Source organism: Gallus gallus, chromosome Z (assembly GCF_016699485.2).
Source record: "Gallus gallus isolate bGalGal1 chromosome Z, bGalGal1.mat.broiler.GRCg7b, whole genome shotgun sequence".
NCBI classification, from domain to species: Eukaryota; Metazoa; Chordata; class Aves; order Galliformes; family Phasianidae; genus Gallus; species Gallus gallus.
The window spans coordinates 43,200,060-43,222,714 of NC_052572.1; positions in this window are offsets into that span (position 1 = coordinate 43,200,060).

Consider the following 22,655-nt stretch of genomic DNA (forward strand, 5'->3'; position numbering starts at 1 on the left):
CTGACATTAATTACTTCTCACCCTGCCCTCAGGCAAAGACTACATGCAACAGTCCAACATAATGAGGAAAATAATTCATTAATTCAATGGCTGATGGCTGCATGCTGAATAAAATCGCCAAGTAAAAATGATACACCTTTAAATGCAGGCGTATGGTCATCTGTGGGAGGCTTACAAAGCTATATTAGATAATTAGATATGAAATAGGTGATCTATGAGGGTCCCTTTGAAAGTCTGTATCTGATGAAATTTTCAGCAGGAATGAGAGATGTCATCCTGCAACAAGCCACACCTCACCAGTGTGATACTTATGGTATCCATCGTAATTGTCCTAGTGAACTTGGAGGCCATAATACACTAAGCAGTGTAATCGGTGGCAGGTCTGGGGGAGACAGAGTGCCCACAGACCTAGTGCAATGGTGGTGGAGAGGTCAAAAGTCCATCTGTGAACATGACCTCAGAGACCAGCCCCCAAGTAATCCAATCTGGACTCATTGGGATTTCAAGAAAGCAAATGTTCACTGACTTGATTAGTGCAATAATTCAATTTTAAAAGATCAGCTGACAGCCTAAACAGGTCCTATTACAACTATGGAGACAGTTAACTGACAAAGATTCCAACCCTCCTCTGAAGAGGATTGGATTCTGCAAGAAACATGGAATCTAGAAGATTTCATAGTCTCATCAGAAAAACACAAAACTCCACAGGCAGCCAGGGCAGCCGTGGCTGAGCCATCAGAGGAAAAAGGCCTGGGGATTGCTGAGCTAATGGCCTGAGAGGGGAGTTGAAATCCGTCAGGACTAGAGCCTCTAGAAGAGACTGTAAGCCCTATGTTGACTGAATGATTCATTGGTCCTGAAAGAGTGTTCAGTGGGTTATGGCTCTAGTGGATATCAGAGCAGAAGTATTGATTATATGATGATCAAAATCAATTTTCAGACACTAAGGCAATGATAGGTGGGTTTAAGAGACAGATGATCCCTGTAACACAGATGTCATTGAAAATGGGGGTTGAGTGTCTCCCACCCCAGGAGTACAGAGTGTCTATCAGCCCAGTTCCAGAAAACATTGGGGACAGACATTCTGTGGAGTCTGACTCTTCAGATCAATGTGGGAGAGAACAGACTAAGAGAAAGATGTATTAACATCTTTCTGAATTATTCAATTTTAAGGGGCCATACCACATAAACTGAGCCCCCTCTCTTCCCCGCCCCCCCCTTTTTGTTCCTGCTGCAGCTGCACCAGATCACGAATACAAAACAATATAGATTCCAGGGTGGACAAGAATAAGTCATCAGGACTGTGCACGATCTGGAGAGTAGAGATTATAAGACCTGCATACAGTCCATATAACTCCCCCATATGGCCAGTCAGGAATTTAGGCAGTACCTGACAAAGGATGGTAGACTACAGAGAACTAAAGAAAGTTATCCTCCTAATCCATGAAGCCATAGCCAATATTGCCTCTCTCAGGGATACATTAAGTAGAAAAACAGAAACATATAACTGCATTCTGGATCTAGCAAATGCATTTTTCAGCATTTCAATTGCTAAGGAATCCCAAGACCATTTCACATTCACATGGGAGGGCAGGCAGTGGACTTACCAAGTCCTGCCTCAAGGGTATGTGCACTTGCCTACCTTTTGTTGTAATCTTGTGGTGTGTGACAAACTAAAGCAAATTATCATCAAAATGTACAACTAAATCAGTGATCTAATGTTATCCTACTTAAAGGCTGTAACCTCACTAACTTCCTATTTACAGGAAAAAGACTGGGCTATAAGCCCATGGCAAGTACAAGGGCCAGGGCTATCAGTTAAATTCCTAGGTGTTGTCTGGTCAGGTAAGACCAAGATCTTACCCAGTGCAATCATAGATAAGGTCCAAGTAATCCAAATTCCTATGACATTGAAGAAGTAGCAGGAGGTTTGGGGTATATTAGGATACTGGTGATCCTTCCTACCCCACCTAGCTCAACTGCTAAAACCTCTATATTGAATAACAGAAAAAGGCCAAGTATGGGATTGGAGCCGAATGGAATAAGAAACCTTCCAACAGGCAAAAATAGCCATTAAACAGGCCCAGGTGCTGGGTATAGTCAATCTGTATTGAACTAGATGTGCATGTAACTCAAGAAGGGGCCAGCTGGGGGTTGTGGCAGTGCCAGAGTTCTGTATGAACACCAATAGGATTCTGGTCACAGGTTTGGCGTGGAGCAGGAGAAAGATACACTATGGCAGAGAAACAGTTATTGGCTACTTATTCTGCACTGCAAGTGGTAGAACCAATAACTCAAACTGAAGACGATGTTGTTAAAACAACTTTGCTGTTTACCCACCCATCCAGGGATGGATAAAAGGTCTAACCCACATTCCTAAGATGGGATGGCCCAATCACAAAGAGTGGCATGCTGGGTCACCTACCCTCGTAATAGAAGCTGCCTGTCATAATCTCCCTTAAAGGAAGATCTGCAGAAGATATTTGGCCCAGTAACATATTAGAGTGAGACACTTGAGGAAATGATGATCGCTCACCTGGAGTAGAGTCCCATACAGGAGAGGAAATATCCTACTGTAGGTGATGCCTAGTACATGGATGGATCCAGCAGAGGAAACCCAAGTAGGTGGCAAGCTGTTGAATACCATCCCTCTACCAAAATGATGTTGTTTGAAGAAGGGGACGAACAAAGTAGCCAATGGTCTGAGCAATGAACCATGTGGATGGTTCTAATTCAAGAGCCTGGCGAGAGTGCACTGAAGATCTGCACAGATAGTTGGGTGGTCTACTTAGGGCTCATGCTGTGGATAGCACAGTGGACCACTCAGGATAGGACAATCCACACCTGACCTATCTGGGGAAAAGATATGTGGGTTGATACGTGGAATGTGGTTAGGCACAGGACTGCTCAAGCATACCATGTCTCCGGACATAAACCCTTGTAGTCACTAGGCAATTATAATGCTGACACACTAGCCTGAGTTAGATGTCTGGAAAATACATCAGCAGAAGTCACCATCCAATGGCTACATCAGAAACAACAACATGCAGGACAGAAGACCACATCGGCAGTGGCCAAAGCATGGCCATATACTTACCAGATATTGTCCAAGCACATCAGGAATGTGATGTTTACTTGTGAATGAGACCATGACCTCTGCCAGAAACAACAGCCCATCTCTCTAGAGGGTACAACCCATTACAGCAATGATAGATTAATTATATGGTTCCTCTTTCTCGATCTGATGGGGTCAGATATACTCTAACTTGTTGGAACTGTGAGTGGATTGATGCAAGCCTATCCTCTACAACATGCAAACAAAACCTATGCCATTAAACACTAACTATGCTGATGGCATCATATATGGAACTCTTCAGGTCATCGAGAGTGACCAAGGTACACATTTCACAGGTGCAACTGTACAAAAGCCGGCTGAAGACAATAGCATTGAATGGTGGTTTCACCTGCTGTATAATCCAATAGGAACAGTCCTAATAGAAAGATACAACAGGATCCTGAAGGCCACTTTGAAGATGGATTCACAGTCCTTGCAGGTATGGACCAAGAGACTCTGTGAGACCTTATGGGACCTGAATGAGAGACAAAAGGATGACAGACACAGTGCTTTAAGAATGTTGCAGATAACTTGGGCCTTCCAGCTTAGGATACCAGTTACAGGAAAGTACACCTCACTCAAGCTGCAAATAGGTACCAGGTATAATATTCTGCTCTCTGAGGATCCCCTGAGGATCTAGAGCACCTTGGAAGAGATTGTTACAGGTTGGGAGATGAATAAACCATCAGGTAGCTGGTACCTGGCCAATGGAGATAATAGTAGACATCCCAATCTTCATTCCAAATTATTTATCCCAAATTCCAATTAATGTGACATTAATCACATCCATGTGGCAATTAGAACCCCACCTTTGGTACCTGATATAGTGATCCAGTCACAGATAGCAGGCTAAAGGATGTGGTACCAAAGGCCAGGACATGCCCTAGTGCAAGTGGAGGTGTTGACTCAAGACAGAAAGACAGCTTGTATTGTACCATGGGCGACAAACCTACTCCTCCTCGTATCTATTTAACACCTGTACTATTCCCCTCGAGGTTGTTAAGTTCATGGGGCCACTGGTAAGAGCAACACTACTCCAGCGTGATCCAGTATATGAGAGGAAACACAGTAACACTCAGTGATGGACTGTTGAACTTTTGCAAACTGGCAAGCGTGAACCTGAAGTGCTACAGAAGAAGATATGCTGTCCAGAAGGACCATCAAGTACTGGCAAAACGGAACCATGAAAAGACTGTCAACAATCACCTTCAGTGTCTTGCTACCCTGCATCGTGATGGGCATTGTACATGTGTCGCAACGTACATTGTATGTTGAATCACCAAAACAGCAGGAGCTTAACCCCCCAACCTACTCAATCATTAGTTGATACTGTGAAGGAATGGAGTGCAGCAGAATTGCCTGGTCATGACCTGAACCAATGACTGAGCACCAGATAAGAAGCTGTGGCTAACCCAGAGAGCTCAGGTGCAAGCAATCACCTGAGTAACAGGAAGGGGAGGAGCATGGATCCACCCCCCCCATCCTCATTTAAGGGTTAGTAGTCTAGTGAGTAGCATCATCTCTCTGAACAGACACTGCACTTCTCTTGAGCTGTTGCTGGTTGTCAGAAGGAGTGAGCCAATTTTTCTTTGTTACCTGCTATTGTTTAGTGTTTGTGTTCTGTTAGAAGGCACTGTCATCACCTTCTTTTGCCATGTGGTGATAAAACAATTCTGAACATCTGTTACATAGGCATTTTAGGGAATTTCCTTCATGTGTGATCTTCACACATCATTGTAATGAAGTAATATGTCTTCCCTTAATAATGCATGTTCTTCATATTTTGTAAGTTCTCTCTTTTGTGCTCATTATTAGAAGATAATCACATTTATCTTTCAGTGTAAAAAAACTTGTCAGAGCTCATGCTGAGCTGGGAGGTCTGTTGGAGTGTGTCTAGAGAAGGGCAACAAAAATGATGCATGGAATGGAACACCTCTCTTATGAGGACAGGCTGTGAGAGCTGGGGCACTTCAGCCTGGAGAAGAGAAGGCATTGAAGTGACCTGATAGAGTTCTTTTGGTTTCCAAAGAGGAGCTACAGGAAAGAAGCTGACAGAATTTTGAGCAGGGTCTATGGTGTTAGAACAAGGGGAGATGTTCTTAAGCTCAAAGAGAGTAGATATAGGTTAGATACAAGGAAAAAATCTTCTGCAGTGAAGGTGTTGAGACCCTGGAACAGGTTACCTCATGTTGTGATTGATGCCCTGCCCCTGGAGACTTTCAAGATGAGGCTTGATAAGGTCCTGTGTAACCTGATCTAGCTGTTGATATTCATGTTTATTGCAGGGAAGTTGAACTACATGGCCTTCAGAGGTCCCTTCCAACTCTAGGGATTCTATGATTCTGCAGTACTTTGAATTTTGAAACACTGGTGTTTCACAGCACTATTATTTGTGAATGATTATCATTTAACAAAGAAAGAAGGGAACAGTTTATTGGAGAAGTGTTGTAAATGGCATCAGCTGACACTGAATATACTAAATGAATATGTAATTTGATCTGTTTGCCTTTACTCTTCATATTTCACTTCTATGTAAAATTCAGTTCTTTAGGTCTAAGTTTTTCTTTCTTTCAGAAGCAAAAACACAGGAAAAAAATAATTAACAAAAAATACACCTCTAAAAGAAAAATGCTTAAAAAGAAAAAAAAAAAGAAAACCTGCTGAATTTTGTTACTTAAACCGCTAATTTCTCTACAGTGTATAAAAATAGTTCTTTTATGTATAGAAATTGTTCTATGGTTCTAAAAAAGCACTTTGTTATTGCTTTTAAAAGTCTCTGACAAAACCATCCTGGAATATAGGCTAAGGAAGGAGGGAAAAAATCAGGGAGCATGTCCATATAGTTGATTAGGAGTCAACAGATTATTTAATAATTGCATAATTTGGATGGATATCTATGTGACTTAAAGTGTATGTTGAAATCACAAGCAGGGCAAATATATTTGGTCTCCCCTGCTCCCAGAAGAGAAGGGGAGCTATATGGTATCTAGCAGAATTTCTAGCACCATTTCTTGCCTCAAATACCTGTTGTGATTTTATGTGAATATCGCAAACTGCAATGTATGCGAGAGCTATTCAGGAGACTGATAGCACCAAGCTCGGATACTGGGAAGTAGCAGATACTTTTGGTAAATGCAGCAGAACTGGGCTCATGGGAGGATTACCTAGCTCAGGTGAGCTCTCTATTTGGGGCAAGTAACCTGTTTCCAGCGTTGAGAGGGTAGGAATAGTAGTTCTACTATTTCTTCACTGATTGTACTGATGATTTTACTGCAGACTTACAGGGTGAATCATATCATAGAATCATAGAATGGCCTGGGTTGGAAAGGACTATCACGATCATCTAGTTTCAACCTCCCTGCTATGTGCAGGGCCACCAACCAGTAGACCAGGCTGCCCAGAGCCACATCCAGCCAGAGAGTGGTGGTGAATGGAGTTAAATCCAGCTGGTGACCGGTCACAAGTGGTGTTCCCCAGGGGTTGGTGCTGCGGCCTGTCCTCTTCAATATCTTTATTGACGACCTGGATGAGGGCATTGAGTGTACCCTCAGGAAGTTTGCAGATGACTCCAAGTTGGCTGGAAGTGTTGATCTGCCTGGGGGTAGTGAGGCCCTACAGAGGGATCTGGACAGGCTGGATAGCTGGGCTGAAGCCAATGGGATGAGGTTCAGCAAGACCAAATGCCGGGTCCTGCGCTTTGGCCACAGCAACCCCAGGCAACGCTACAGGCTTGGGGCACAGTGGCTGGAAGACTGTGTAGAGGAAATGCACTTGGGGGTATTGATTGTTGCTCGGCTGAACAGGAGTCAGCAGTGTGCCCGGGTGGCCAAGAGGGCCCATGGCATCCTGGCTTGCATCAGAAAGAGTGTTGCCAGCAGGAACAGGGAAGTAATTGTCCCCCTCTACTCAGCACTGATGAGGCCGCACCTTGTGTACTGCGTCCAGTTTGGGGCCCCTCAATGCAAGAAAGACACTGAGGCCCTGGAGTGAGTTCAGAGAAGGGCAACAAAACTGGTGTGGGGTCTGGAGCACAGTGCCTCCTGAGGAGCAGCTGAAGGAGATGGGATTGTTCAGTCTGGAGAAGAGGAGGCTCAAGTGAGACCTTAGTGCTCTCTATAACTACCTGAAGGGAGGTTGTAGTGAGCTGGGGGTTGGCCTCTTCTCTTGTGTAACTAGTGATAGGACTAGAGGAAACGGCTTCAAGCTGCACCAGGGAAGGTTCAGGCTGGACATTAGGAAATACTACTTCTCTGAAAGAGTGGTCAGGCACCGGAATGGGCTGCCCAGGGAGGTGGTGGAGTCACCGACTCTGGAGGTGTTCAAGGAACGTTTGGACGTTGTGTTGAGGGACATGATTTAATGAGAACTGTTGGTGATGGGTGGATGGTTGGACTGGGTGATCCTACGGGTCTTTTCCAACCTTGGTGATTCTATTATTCTACGATTCTATGATTCATTATAAACTTTTTCAGGACAAGAGAAAAAATCAAGTATTATTTCCTGTCCTCTTCACTGTTTTTATCCAGCATTTAAATAAATAAATAAATAGAAAATTAGATTCTACCAATACTAAGTCAAATAAAATAGAGTATAACAGTAGGAAATTATCGTGGCCTTTATATTTCTCCATAGTTTGATTGACTGGTCATATTCCTGCTCAAAGTTTCAGTAAAACTGTAAGCAGATAAAGAATTACAGTGCCAGTTAGTCAAATTATTGGATATATAAATGCATCATGACACTCTTAAGTCTAATGCATCTACTTTTCTCTTGAGGTACGAATGCTGGAACAAAAACACTGTGAGACAGAATGACTAAATTTGTACTGCTTCAATGAAGCATCATGCAAAAACAATGGGCTTTTGACCCTACCAAGTATAGACTCCATAACAATAACAATTATAAAAACTTCTTTTGGCCTTTATGAACATTCACCAAATATAATTGAATTCAAATTAAAACAAGTTATTTCATAGTTGAGAGAACTGTGATTCACATTCATTTTTCTAATTTCTCAGTACTTAAGAATAAGCTGTTCTTAAAACATATATATTCAGCTGAAAACACCTAAATTACCACATATTTCATAAGAAACTGGGTCTTTCTCCTTGTTAAAGGCAGATGCAAAGTGCTCATTGACAAATAGAAGTATGGACAAGGAAACTTACATCTGAATGGAAAATAATATTCACTTTTTTGAGAATTGAGCGTACCATCTCATGATATTCTAGGTCTAGTGGGTTTATAAACTATGCATCCTGCATAAATTAATGCAGATTAGCATGTTTCCACAAAAAGACGTTAAAGTGAACAATGATATTGCAATGAATTTGATTTGAAATCTCACCCCAAAACTTTGTGCCATTTTTAAAGCTAGCTTCCACATTGTGTCAAGTTATAACATCTGAATTGTGATTTAAACGGAATCATTAAAGCAACCTTGATCAAGAGAGGCTAAAATGCATGGCTTCGTTACAGCTTTTCCTTAAAAGCTGTAGGTTTTCATTAGCATAAAGGTTTTCATTAGCATAAATATCTGCTATAGCACAGCCAAAAAAACTCTCCACTCACTGAATACAACCTAGTTTAATGAAAACTGGAGTGATTTGGCTGGGGCAGGGAGGGAGTCCACTGCTTGGAGACTAGCTGAACATCAATCGTGAGTGGTGAGAAATTGCATTGTGCATTCTTTTATATTGTCTATTCTTTTATTGATACTTTTATTTTCATTATTTATTCCTTTTCCATCATTAAACTCGCACCCCGAGTTTTGCTTTTTTCCAGTTCTCTCTTCCCTCCCATTATGTGTGAGGAGGAGCTGGGGTGATTTGGGGTACAGATGAAGAGAGAGAGAACAGATGATTGTGTGGTGGTACTTAGCTGCTGCCAGATTATACCACAGTGAAGTGCTAAACAGAAGTATGAATGTGTATCAATAGAAAAGGATGCTGCTGAAGCATATGTTAAGCTAGTCAAGTTGGTAGGAATTGACACCTAGCTGGGTTTCAGAAAAAGGACTTCGTTTTTCTATTTGCTGGGATGGAATCTCTCTCAATATATTTGTCTATTTCCCCAAAAGATGAAGAGGAAAATTCACTCTGCTTCTTTCGTCCATTGAACTTGAGAATGAGACTGTTTAAAAAACATTTGTTGAACTGAAAGACAACAACATATAGCTGCTATTATTGTTATTGCTATTACCAGTATTAATGAAAAATAGAAACATATCTTTAAAAAACACTACATATGATAGAAAGTAAAAACGAAATCATTATTGTAAATCTCCACTGCAGAAATTTATCTTCCAAAGAGATTTTGCTGATCCCCTTAAAATCAAATTTTAAGTTTCCTGATCTATCTTTTTCCTGAAGCATGAAAGTTCCAGTGGCACTACCAGCATGTTATGGAGAAGCTTTTTGCACTGGATCAGAAGAAAAGTTATTCATCTTAGGATATCATAAAAAAATTAGAATCCATTTTATGTGATACACTTTAATTAGTCTGTGTCTGCAAAAAGCTATGTCAGCTATTTCTGGTTGTGTTTCATTTTGAATTTAATATGCTGCAAAACTGTAGTCTTCCTATAAAAAGATGAACAATGTGATAGATACAATATGTTCAGGAAAGGACATAAAGGACAAAACTAGCCAACGTCAAACAATCATAATTGTATCCTTTGAGGCACTGATTGCAGGAGGAACTACCTCAAGGCAGAAAATGATTACTAGGTTACAGAGGCTTCACAGTTATTTTAAGCTTTCACCTTCAAGAAGGTACACAAGATGAAAGCTAGCATGGATATGATAACAATGGCTTTTAATGGAGATCATGGGACTACAGTTAAATGTAATTATTTGAATAGCATGGATAAATTCAATAATTTTTAAAATGGAAAATAAGTTTGTAATGGAAAAAAAAAGTGCTGTCTGTCTGATGTTCATTTATCTGATTACTGGAGTTATTTCCTTCTAATCTTTCTTCATTCATTCTTCAAAATCTTCTATTTTTTTTTTTTTCCCAGCAAAAACTGCAGCAGAATGGGGAGAGTGTCCTGGTCTCTAAAAGCAGCAAACAAGAAACAGAAAGTGGAGAAAGCAGAAAGTAAATCTCTTATTACAATTGAGAAGAATGAGCCCAATCTCCGTAATAAATTTCTAATAGTGGTTTACAATTACTTGTTATAAAAAAGTAGTGGAATTAACTGAGCTTAAATTTTGAATGACAGCTCAATAAGGATGATTTGGTTTTAGACAACTTCAGTGAAAATATATATATTTTTTTCTGAAAATAAGTATTATATTTTATTTGTATTAAAAACTATGAAGGTTTAAAAATATGGTTTAAACATCTTCAGGAAAATTATTCCATATAAGAGTGGATCATTTATCTTAAAACTGCTAGTCACACCTTTTCATTGTATCATTGTTAAATTCTTCAAAAATTTAATTGGTATTAACTACATTCTCTACTACAAATCCAAATTGGACTTTAATAATAATAATGAGCCTATGGGACTGCTCATGGTAGATCCTCTTTGCTATTAAGGATCATTTTAGGGAAGGGATCTGGTAAGACTGACACAGAAAGAGAGGTGGAGGAACTGCAAGTATTTGGATTTCAGATTAGCACTCAAAGTAAGAACCCAGAGAGTGGATCTCATCCAAAAGCAAGTTGGTCCAAATTATGACTGAAGAGAAGGAAATATACAGGGAAAGAAAGACTTGTGGCTGCAGAAGTATTTGAAATTCCAGTATTGGGGTCTCTTAGACAGAATGTTCAGCCAAAATGTAAATATGCGTCTTAAAGGGAAAAGGTTGGTTTGCACATACAAATGTAGTGATTGCTCAGAGACTGAGTTGAAACCAAGTATTTAGTACTTGTCTGACAAAGAGGTTGTCAACACTGTGACTAGTTAGGCTAATTAGCTGCAGTAGTATTAAGAAAAGATCCTGTAGAAATTTAAAATGCCTCCCTTGATGAAAGTTTTTATTTGAATTCAGTAAATAGGGCAAACTTTGATTTAGTAACATAATAAATAACTTCATTACATGAGGAGTGTTTGCACTTACTAGGCAGATGTACCAATGGAAAAAAAAAAAAAGAAATTAAATACTTTGTCATAACATGTATATAATAAAATTGGATTAAACTGTTGAAAACTATCTTCATTTCTAGTCCTTCTGAAGTTTAATGAGAGTTAAACTTAGAGAACCCCTTTTATGAACTTAATGAACCCCTTTTAATGTATCTCTCTTTAAAAACAATCTTTTCTGTATGTTCTTAGCTCTTTAGTTCCTCATCTACAGCTGTTATTAGGAAGCATCACTATGGCAGTTGTATTTTTCATTGTCTCTGAGCATTCTCAACTCCAAGAAAAGTCAGTAGGAGATGCAGTTGGTTTGGTCTCATGAAAACACATGCCATTAGTACCTGCGTTCTATTACTGCTTTATCCTATACAAAATGTTATAAGTACTCAACCCCTGCTGAGGTCACTGGGAGTTACGATCACTCAGCATCTGCTGGATGCAAGAAGTCTCTGATTAGAACAGACAAAAAATAAAATAAAAAAATAAAACAAGCATTGAATGTGAAGAATTTTGAATTTTAACTGACAATAGCTTTCCAGAAATGAGAAAAAAATCTTCCTTTTTTTGCTACTTACGGAATCATTTAAATAATCATGTCATATATAAACTCTGTTGCTGACATACAGAAGCATCTAGAAGAATCCTATTTTTCAGTCAGCTTGCAGTATGCTGACAGCCAGAAGCTGTAACCTGTTTAAAAGATACAGCATTGACTTTGTCCTCTGCTGAGAGGTCTCCTAACCCTGCTGCTGCATGTCCTTATCAGCTGGATTCCGTATATTGACATCCCCTTGTCATATTTAAATAAAAATTTAAAAACTGATTTTGAACATTATACAAAGTAGTATTTGTTATAATTGCTTGTCAGGGCATTAAAATATCTGAAAAAATATAGAAAAAAATAAAGAAAAAGGCAGCTTAGGATAACAGAAAATAAAGTCCTTGATCGTAATCACTTGACCTGAGTTTATAGCTAAGCTGTAGAAGATACTCAGATTAGAGAACAATGAAGGATACAAATGCATAGATAAGCAGTTGCACTGTTTTACAAGTTTTTTAAAATATTCTTCCGTCCTGTACATACATTAACTTACAAGACTTATTCACTAGTCCTCTGCCAATAGGGCATGCAGATTCCTACAATCTGAGAATTCATTGTTATCTGCAGCCACAAAATATCTCAATATCTCAGCTATAAGAAGCAATGTTTAAGAGAATTACTTCAGAAACTAGAAAAGTCTTTTTTTTTTTCTTTTTCTTTCTTTTTTTTTTTTTTTAACTGTAACCACCTGCACAAAATTACAAAACAGTACATGCACAGATGTTGCATCAGGGAAAATTAAAGCATATATGACCCTTTGGAGTCTTTGGTGACTGAAAAACAAACAAACAAAGCCTTAATGCCTAGTTCTTCCAACGGTGACAGAAATCAGAATGATCAGGGCAAATTCAGTGGAGTGTGATACAGTCATGAAATAATGCATTCATCAAAGAAGAGGCTGGGGATGGGGAAGGGGAGTGAAGAAACAAGTGAAATATTAATACTTTGGTTGTCTTCAGTCAGAATGATGAAGTGGCAATATGTTATTTTTGTGCATGGACTTGTAATTTTGTCAGCATTTTCAAGGTAGGTATACGATGGTTTTCTCTTTCCTGCTGATAGCAAGTGATTATTTTTGTCCATTACTGGCTCAGATAATTTATTGCACATAAATGTGTCAGTACTTCCTTCTGTGAACACTTAGACACAATTCCTTAAAGCAGCAGAAATACTGTGCTTAGCATTTGCAAAATGTTCCAGCAAAACCTTCATAAAAATAAGATCAAGAAGCCTCCGTTAAAGCTGGTGTGAGTGGTGAAAAAAATTCAGTCACCTTACATTTTAATACTGTAAATATATATTGAAAAAATGAAAAATATAAATAAATAAGCAGGTAGAAAACAATACATTCCCATTGGCAGTATTCAAGAACCATCTCCTCCAAGCCCAGAAAAAAGGAAGAATGCTAGGAAGGCTCTATGAATCAACAAGGAGCTCCTGGACTTACTTACATGCAAAAAGAAGGTTTATAGAGAGAGGAAGCAGGAACGGATTACCTAGGATGCCTACAAAGAAGAGTCTGAGCATCCAGGGATCAGATTAAAAAAACTAAAACCCAGATAGAATTAAACCTAACCAAGGAGGTAAAGGGGAACAGGAAGAAATTCCACAGGTATATCAGATATAGGCACTCACCAGAAGGAAACTGGAGACTTTATCATGAGGGATATGGAGAAAGCCGAGGTGTTCAACGACTTCTTTGCCTCAGCCTTCACCACCAAGGGCTCTAGACACACTGCCCAAGATGCAGAAGCAAAGGTATGAACTTGGAGAAGGAATATCTACCTGCCATAAGTGAAGATGAGGTTCAAGGCCATCTGAGGAGCCTGAAGGTGCACAAGTCCATTGGATCCAATGGGACCTATCCATGGGTTCTGAGGGAACTGGCGGAAGAATTTGCCAAGCCACTGTCCATCATATTTGAAAGGTCAAGGCAGTCTGGTGAAGTTCCCATTGACTGGAAAAGGGGAAAAATAACCTCAATTTTCAAGAAGGGAAAAAAAGAAGATCCAGGGAACTACAGGCCAGTCAGCCTCACCTCTGTGCCTGCCAAGGTCATGGAGCAGATCCTCCTGAAGACCCTACTAAGGCACATGGAAAAATGAAGATGAGTCAACTGCTGGCAATCAACATATCTTCACCAAGGGTAAGTCATGTCTGAAAAATATGATGACTTTTTATGATGAAGTTACAGCATCAGTAGACAAAGGAAGAGCAACTCATGTCATCCACCTGGACTTGTGCAAATCACTTGACACTGTCGTGCATGACATCCCAGTTGCCAAATTGGAAGAAGATGAATATGGTGGATGGACCACTCAGTGGATAAGGAATTGGCTGGATGGTTGCACTCAGAGAGTTGTGGTCCATGCTCAGTATCCAAGTGGAGACTGGGGAGCTCCTCAGTGACTGGTGCTGGGACCAGTGTTATTACCTGTGTATTAGACATGGATAGTGGGATTGAGAACACCCTCTGCAAGTTTGCAGATGACAATACCAAGCAGAGTGGTGCAGTCAGCATGCTAGAGGAAAGTGATGCTATACAGAGGGATCTGGACAGGCTTGAGAGATGGGCTCATGTCAACCTCAGGAAGTTCAATAAATCCAAGCACAAAGTCCTGCACCTGGATTGGGGCACTCCCAAGCACAGATACAGGTTGGGCAGAGAATGGCTTGTGAGCAGTCATGAGTGTCGGTTGATGAAAGACTCAACATGAGTTGGCAGTGTGTGCCTGCAACCCAGAAGGCCAACCATATCCTGGGTTGCATCAAGAGAAGTGTGACCAGCAGGTCGAGGGAGGTGATTCTTCCCCCCTACTCTGCTCTCATGAGACCCCACCTAGAGTCCACTTCCAACACAAAAAGGACATTGAGTTGTTGGAACAGATCCAGAGGAGGGCCATAAAGATGGTCAGAGGGCTAGAGCATCTCCCCTACAAGGACAGACTGAGACAGCCGGGGCTCTTCAACCTAGAGAAGAGCCTAGAGAGGCTCTGAGGAGACCTTACAGCAGCCTTCCAGTACCTGAAGGGAGTACACAGGAAAGCTGTGGAGACACTGCAGTAGGTTTCCCAGCATGGTTGTGAATGTCCTTACCATGAAGGCATTCAAGGCCAGGCTGGATGGAGCTTTGAGCAACCTGGTCTAGAGGAAGACGTTCCTGCCTATAAAGGGGGGGTTTAAACTAGATGATCTTAAAGGTCCCTTCCAGTCCAAACCATCCTATAATTGTTTTGCAGATTGTCAATGGCTGAATTTTTGAGAATACCAGTACATTTCTATGTCTAAAATTAACAAAGGCAAATGAAAATGTCATTCAGTAATTCTATCCAAAATGCTGGCTACATTATATTTCAGACTTTATTTCTTCCATATTATAGATTTAATGAAAATAACTTCTGCACTGGGCTATTTTTGTTTAAGGCTCTGAAAGAGTGAAGTGCCAAGAGTTGTCTGTGCCCAGTGTACTTTTATGGTCCTCATCAGGATTCTGATCAACTCACAGTGCCTTAATTCATCTGATCTCACAATCTCCCTGTGTATTATGTTATTCTCAGATCACAACTATAGAGCTAAAGCACAAAAAGGCATCAGCTCAAGCTTTTCAAAGGCATGCACAGGTCTTATCATTGTCTCTTTAAAAAGCACGTAGGTGTCTCAGCTGATTGACATACACCAGTCTTTAAATTTTTCTAAGAGCAACTTGCTGAATACTTGACAGTATAGCAGGGAATCAGTCCAAAATTCAAATTATTTTCTCCCTTTTAAATATAACCTAGTTTGTTCAACTGCAGCTATTTTTTCCTCCTGTGCCATCAGAGAGGCTTTATTTTTCAGTGCTGCAAAATACTATGTTATTCTGTTATACATCCTTGCCCTTCACTTCAGTGTCTTAATGGGTTTTGGACAGCAAGTAATAACAATAGGATGTGTGCAACAGTGGATTGCCTACATTCTATTCCAGTGTTCTGATAAGATCTGACAGTTATATTTCTCTTTCATATTGTAGTAATACAAAGGAAAGATGTGCTTATTAAAGATAACAATCTTTTCCAGATTAGTTCCAAAACTCTGCTAATGAACCTGCCACACTGCTGAAAGCTGACCTAATTTCTAGGAAGAACACTGAGACGAGCATACAACTTCCACTGCATTTCCTCTTATTACTAAGTTCTTCATCACAAGACTCTAGTTGATTATATATGGTCATCCTACAATATGTATTGTCACAAAATTCAAACAAAAAAATTCTCAATGCTTTAGCACGCTACTATCTCAACAGTGTACAAGCGCACATGGAATTAAAAGGAAAAAGAAAAAGATTATATAAAAATGTAGTTGTGTAGAATTTCCTTTGAAAAGCTAATTTTTCTTCCCATCCTCATTACTTTTTTTGTACTCTGAATTCCTTATGGAAAATGTGGTTCCCTACAGGGTTTTGACACACAAGATGTATGTATAGGCTCAGGACTACAGATCACATGAGATCAATCATACCTACCACTCAATTAACTTGCAGGAAGACATAAAGAAAGGCAGTTACAAACTGAGATTTCTTATAGAAAAAACAACAGCAACAACAAAAAGCTCTTCTCCAAGACTTGGAAATGTTGATGGTTCCTTTACCACCTCCTCCATACATTCTTTTAAAAACAGATCAGGATCCAGATATCATGATGTTTTGCTGTGGATATCATACTGGATCTCTTCCACAAAGATCTCAAATTACATTTCATCCATATTTCATTACCAGAAGGTGTGCATATATACATACACACACACACACACATATATATAAATATAATTCTACTCATAGGGATGCTTATTTATGGAGCCATTATGAATTCTTTGCCAAGTTATCTTTGAAAGCCAAAATCTAAAAGAGCAAATTCAGCTAAGTGAGAAATACACTTGCTGTACAAACAGAAGTTTCATGTTTTTACCAGTGAACATAAAGGCTCAATTTCTTATGACATGCATTGCTGCACTTTTTGGATTTTTTCCCTTATTCTTTTCAAGGGACTGATATAAAGGTTGCTGAGATATCAATGTGCACTTTTCTTCTTGTATCACACCATGAATTCTGAGACCAGAAGTCTCAGTTCACCCCGGTTAAAGGCAGGAATTATTTATTATTATTTTTCATTACTAATTGAACATGAAGCATTAAATAGATAAGCATGAATTTAAATTTTAAAGATAGAAGGGAGATGGAAAAATGAGATTTATTTGTAAATTTCTGCCTTATACTGATTGTGGCCTCTGCCTGAGTAGATTTAATGTGCTCTATTTCTATGGCAGCTAGTAAACACTCACTCACTCAATTTTATGTCCTTGGAAAAATGCCAGAAGAGTTAAAATAGTAACATATAAGGACACTGAAGCAGAGACATACACTTCCAACTATAAAATTTCTCTCAAATGAATTAGTTTTTGAAAGCTGTAACAGAAAAGCTTTTCATAGGCAAAACCCTAGGCAGGAATAAGAGCTGGGATGCCTCCTTCAGGTAGAATGGAAAAGTGTTTTCCATCATCATTCTCAACTCCTAGGAAACAGCCAGTGAGCAATTACAAGCTAGCATCTAGTCAAGAATTTTTAAAACGACCATCTTGAAAGTCTTTGCTTATACTGGCTTTTTGTTTGACTCATAAAATGTGTGTATTCAGTTCATCACAGAAAAGTGCAACACTGACACTGCAAGCAACACTACAGCAAATTGCATCTACCAATGTTTGATTCAAAGTAAAAAAAAAAAAAAAAAAAAAAAAAAAAAAGACCTGCTCTGGAGGTAATCGTAGAATTGAGAATAAAGTTAAGAGGCAGATTTTCATCATGTTTTCACATGGAAAACAAAAGGAAGAAATTTAATACACATGACAAGGGTGCTATCTACTGGTCAGAACTACAGAGATTAGTGGGCAGAAATGTTTTATTCTCTATTATTGGCTCTCTATGTAACTCTAGAGAAGTTCCTTAACCTCTGTATACTTCTATCATCTCCCTTCATGAAAATGGGGAACAGATTCATGAAAGATTAATATAACAAAGTCAGAAAACTTGCAAGGAAGAATATGAGTCACCTTGTATTCAAAATATATATCTGCACTAAATTATTTCCATTGAAATATGGATCTCTAATAAAATATTTGTTGTGTTGAGGTACTGAAAGCTGCCAAACTCTACAAACATACCTGGAAAATATTTCTATACCTACCATATATTAAGTATGTAAGTAATCTCGTGGACTCTGCTGGGTCTATTAACATCTATAAAAACACTTTATTGGAGGAAATGTAAGGAATTGAGCAAATGTAAGGACGTGAGCACTTGCACTTATTAGGTTTTTTTTTTTTAATAAAATATGCTACACTTCAATACTAGAGAGAGAGAACTACAAATCATAATTGGGTTGTAGGGAATCTGAGCCTGAAATGATAAATCTGAAAGGACACATATCAAGAGATATTTTAAGTATAGAATATATTCAGAAAATATAATGGTACATCGACAGTAAATCTGAGTCAATTTTTTTTTTTTTTATGTGTGTGTGTTTGTTTTCCAGATTGATTAAAAAAATAAATAAAAAATCATGTGACTGTAAGAACTTGACTTTTTTGCATACAAATTTCCTATGGTCAAAACAGATTTACACAGAAGGAATTGTGAAGTTTTCTTGGAAGTCTGAACTTCTGCTTCCTTATGCTTGTCTGAGTGACAGAAAGTTATTATTCTGAAAGCTGCAAGGCTGCACAGTGATTCTTTGATCTCAAAGCCTATAAAGGCCATCTCAAACATGCATGTTGTGCATGTTCTAATATTCACAGATAATCAGATGTGAACCTCTGTGAAGGCTGTCAGACCTTGGATCAGTGAATGCAATTCAAGCTAAAAAAAAAAAAAGCTGCTTTATCTACCCTTTGCAGTTCTGTAGAGAAGGCACCCAAGATTTTTAGCCAGGTGTTAATCAAAATAATAACACACTCTAGCAAGTAATCTAAGAAAATAATGCAGAGCGATTTACTCTTTCATCTACATCCTGTTGCTCTGCCCCTTTATTGCTGTATGTTGTTTTTATTGCAATACAACTTAAGAACACACAGACATAGACTGTCACTACATAATGCACTGTGCAGAAAAGTGAAAGTGGGAATAGTGCTAAAAGAGCATAAATTAAAAAGATGAGATACTAGCACTCATTCCTGACTATAGTATGAATCATTAAGAGACAACCTCAAATGACTTGGTGTTTATGTCAATCCATCTGGCTTAGAAGCCCAGACAAATTGACGGAAGAGGTCTTCTCCAGCTTGTCCAGTCCACTCAGGTTCTCAGTGGAAGATGACTGCGGCATGAGGATAAGGCTCTGCCCAGTCACAGAAACCACTGCTCCAAAGAAAACAGGAATGACAGAGTCCATTACATCCTCTGCACAAAACAAGATCACAGAACCACAGTTACAATGGAGCACTCAAGATCATCCACTCCAACCCCCTGGTGGTTGGACTACACGATCTCCAGATCAGTAGTTTGCACAGGAAAGCAGCCAGATATGTTTTGAATATTTCCAGAGGAGACTCCACAGTGTCTCTAGGCAGCCTGTTCCAGTGTTCTGTTGCTCCCAAAGTAAGGAAGTTTTTTCTCACATTCATATGAAACTTCACATGTTTGTGTCCACTGCTTTTTGTTCTGTCACTTGAAACTTCATGTGTTCAAGTTTGTGCCCACTGCTCTGTCACTGTCACTGAGCACTGCTGAAAGGAGCCTGGACCCATCCATTTGACTTCTGTCCAAGGTTTACTCAGACTGAAATACCATTCTGTTTCTTCTCCACTTTTGTAACTCTGCTTTGTTTCATTTGGTCTTCTTCATATTTTACATTGTTACTCTTTCTCAGACACTGTGTGAATTAATGAAGTAACTTTATACATTTGTTTCTGACCAGTGTTACAGTTCTATTTTAAAATTAGGAGTTTGCATTAGCAATTTTCTTAAATACTGTCACAGGCATAGATTAAATACGCAGAGACCTTGCCATTTTTGAAGAACTGAGTAGATATTTGAATATTGTACTTAAAAGTATATAAAGGGATACAGGAAACAGTACCAGGTGTACACAAGGGAAATGACTCAGTACAGCTTTCTTGGGGTCTGCAACCTTCAACTTTTTTATTCTTTTTTTTTTCTTTTCTTTTCTTTTTTTCCCTTCATGTTCTCAAATACTTATTGCAACAAAGCAGTGGATTTGGGTAACTTTTTTTTCCAAAGGATATTATTAAGTGAATCAAAAGAATTTGTTACTTTTATAGTGATCAGTTTAAAGAAAGAACATACGACAACCATGAGGATCACATAGCAAGAAGTCATTAACAGTTTAAGACATTTCTGAGGCATCAGATAGTAGTTTACTGTTACAGCCTTCATTGTCACTGGGACTGGAAGGATGAATGCTGGGACTGGAATACATAGTAATTTAATGACTAAGTCCTTCCTGCATTTCGCTAAGAACCAAAAAATAAACATTAGAAATGAAAGCCTCACCAATAGCAAGGTGTAACAAAAACCAGTACAATGAACAATAAGTTAAAAGGTTTAAATTAAAATCAGATTACATGGAGATTTTATGGTAAGAGATGACTATATTGCTTCCTCTTACACATAATCAGTCAATAAGCCAGCTGCTTCAAGTTTCTAAAGGTACACATCACGTATATCTTTCTGCTGTTTTCCTGGATAGCTGCACCTATCCTTAATTCTTTTTGAGGAACAATATCCTGTGATCTTTCTTAGCATAAAAGCAGCTTGAGTCTCCAAGCCCACCATAGAAGTTTGGCCTAGCACCTTACACTTTTCTTCAGCAGAGCTGGGGAATAAATTCATTTGCAAGAGGTCTAGGAAAACTAGTCCCCAGTGTAGGCTGTGGTGCTTACTGCATCCCTAAAAATAGCACATGGATCAGAAGTTCTGTTTTATTCATAGAAAAACCTGCATATTTTGTTATGAAGTTATGATATGTATATATATATACATATATGCTTGTTGTGTATTTTCTCTAAGAAGACCATCCAGAAAAAAGATTTTTGGAAGGAAGCAGGTTTTGTAGAAGTAAGAAAATATTAAGTATAAATCACATGGTCACTAATTCTTCAAGATCACTATAGGGAAAAATATGTTGCTCTTCTAACTTTCTTAAAGGAGATACCAGGTGTTCTTCAAGGAGCTCTGCTGCAAAGCACTTTTAAAAGATTACATAACTTTTTCTCTCAAAAAATAAATAAATAACAGTTAACATTTTAAATATAACTACTTAGTACAATGGAGATGAAATTTCAAATTCAAACATAATCAGGTATATCAAATCTGTGGAGATTACTAAATGTTTCGTTATACCATTTTTTGCTACGTTTTGAGAGTGTGTGAATGAAATAGCTAACTAAAAATTTTTTTTCTGTTATAATACACAACAATTTTAAAATAAAGATTATATGCATTAATATTTATTTCATTTATATGCATTTCTCTACACATTGTATATAGTGTTTCTGTGAAAAAGGATTTGCAAATCATAGCAAGTGGGTACTAGAAAAATACATAAAAAAGGATTTCTTCTCTCAGTGGAATAGAAAATATTCATCACACGCTACATTTTATTTTATTTAGTTACTGATATCTGCATTTTGAGACATATCTTTAAATTCTGCTGGAGAAAACAAAAATTGACTTGGGATCCAAAACTTATGCCACATAGAGAAAATACCCAATTAGAGGAAATAAGTTTCTCTAGAATATATTTAATAGTGTAAGCACACATGTCCTGATGTGAATGTTAGGAAGAATGAAAATAAATGGTTTTTAATGATCTCTTAAGTTTTGGGGGTTTTTTTATGACTTCTACAATTTTCTACAACTTTAACAATTTTTTACAGTGAGTTTTACAATTCACTTAATATAAAATCATCTAAAACAAATTCTAGGTAACTCTTGAGAAAATAGAGGTAATTATCATAACCACTGAACATGAGCCAGCACTGTGCACTGCAGCCTGGAAGGCCAACTATATCCTGGTCTGCATTAAAGAAGGGATGGCCAGCAGGGAGAGGAAGGTGATTGTCCCCCTCTTCTCAGCTCTTGTGAGGCCCCATCTGGAGTACTGCATCCAGGTCTGGGGACCCCCATACAGGAAGGACATGGAGCTCTTGGAGCAGGTCCAAAGGACGGATCAGAGGGCTGGAGCACCTCTCCTGTGAAGAAAGGTTGAGGGAACAGGGCTTGCTTAGGGAAAAGAGAAGGCTCCAGTGAGACCTCACTGTGGCCTTCCAATACTGTAAGGGAGCATATAAACAGGAGGGGGAACAACTCTTTACAAGGGTGAATAGTGATAGGACAATGGGGAATGGTTTTCATAGAATCACCAAGGTTGGAAAAGACCTGTAGGATCACCCAGTCCAACCATCCACCCATCACCAACAGTTCTCATTAAATCATGTCCCTCAACACAACGTCCAAACGTTCCTTGAACACCTCCAGAGTCGGTGACTCCACCACCTCCCTGGGCAGCCCATTCCGGTGCCTGACCACTCTTTCAGAGAAGTAGTATTTCCTAATGTCCAGCCTGAACCTTCCCTGGTGCAGCTTGAAGCCGTTTCCTCTAGTCCTATCACTAGTTACACAAGAGAAGAGGCCAACCCCCAGCTCACTACAACCTCCCTTCAGGTAGTTATAGAGAGCACTAAGGTCTCACTTGAGCCTCCTCTTCTCCAGACTGAACAATCCCATCTCCTTCAGCTGCTCCTCATGAGGCACTGTGCTCCAGACCCCACACCAGTTTTGTTGCCCTTCTCTGAACTCACTC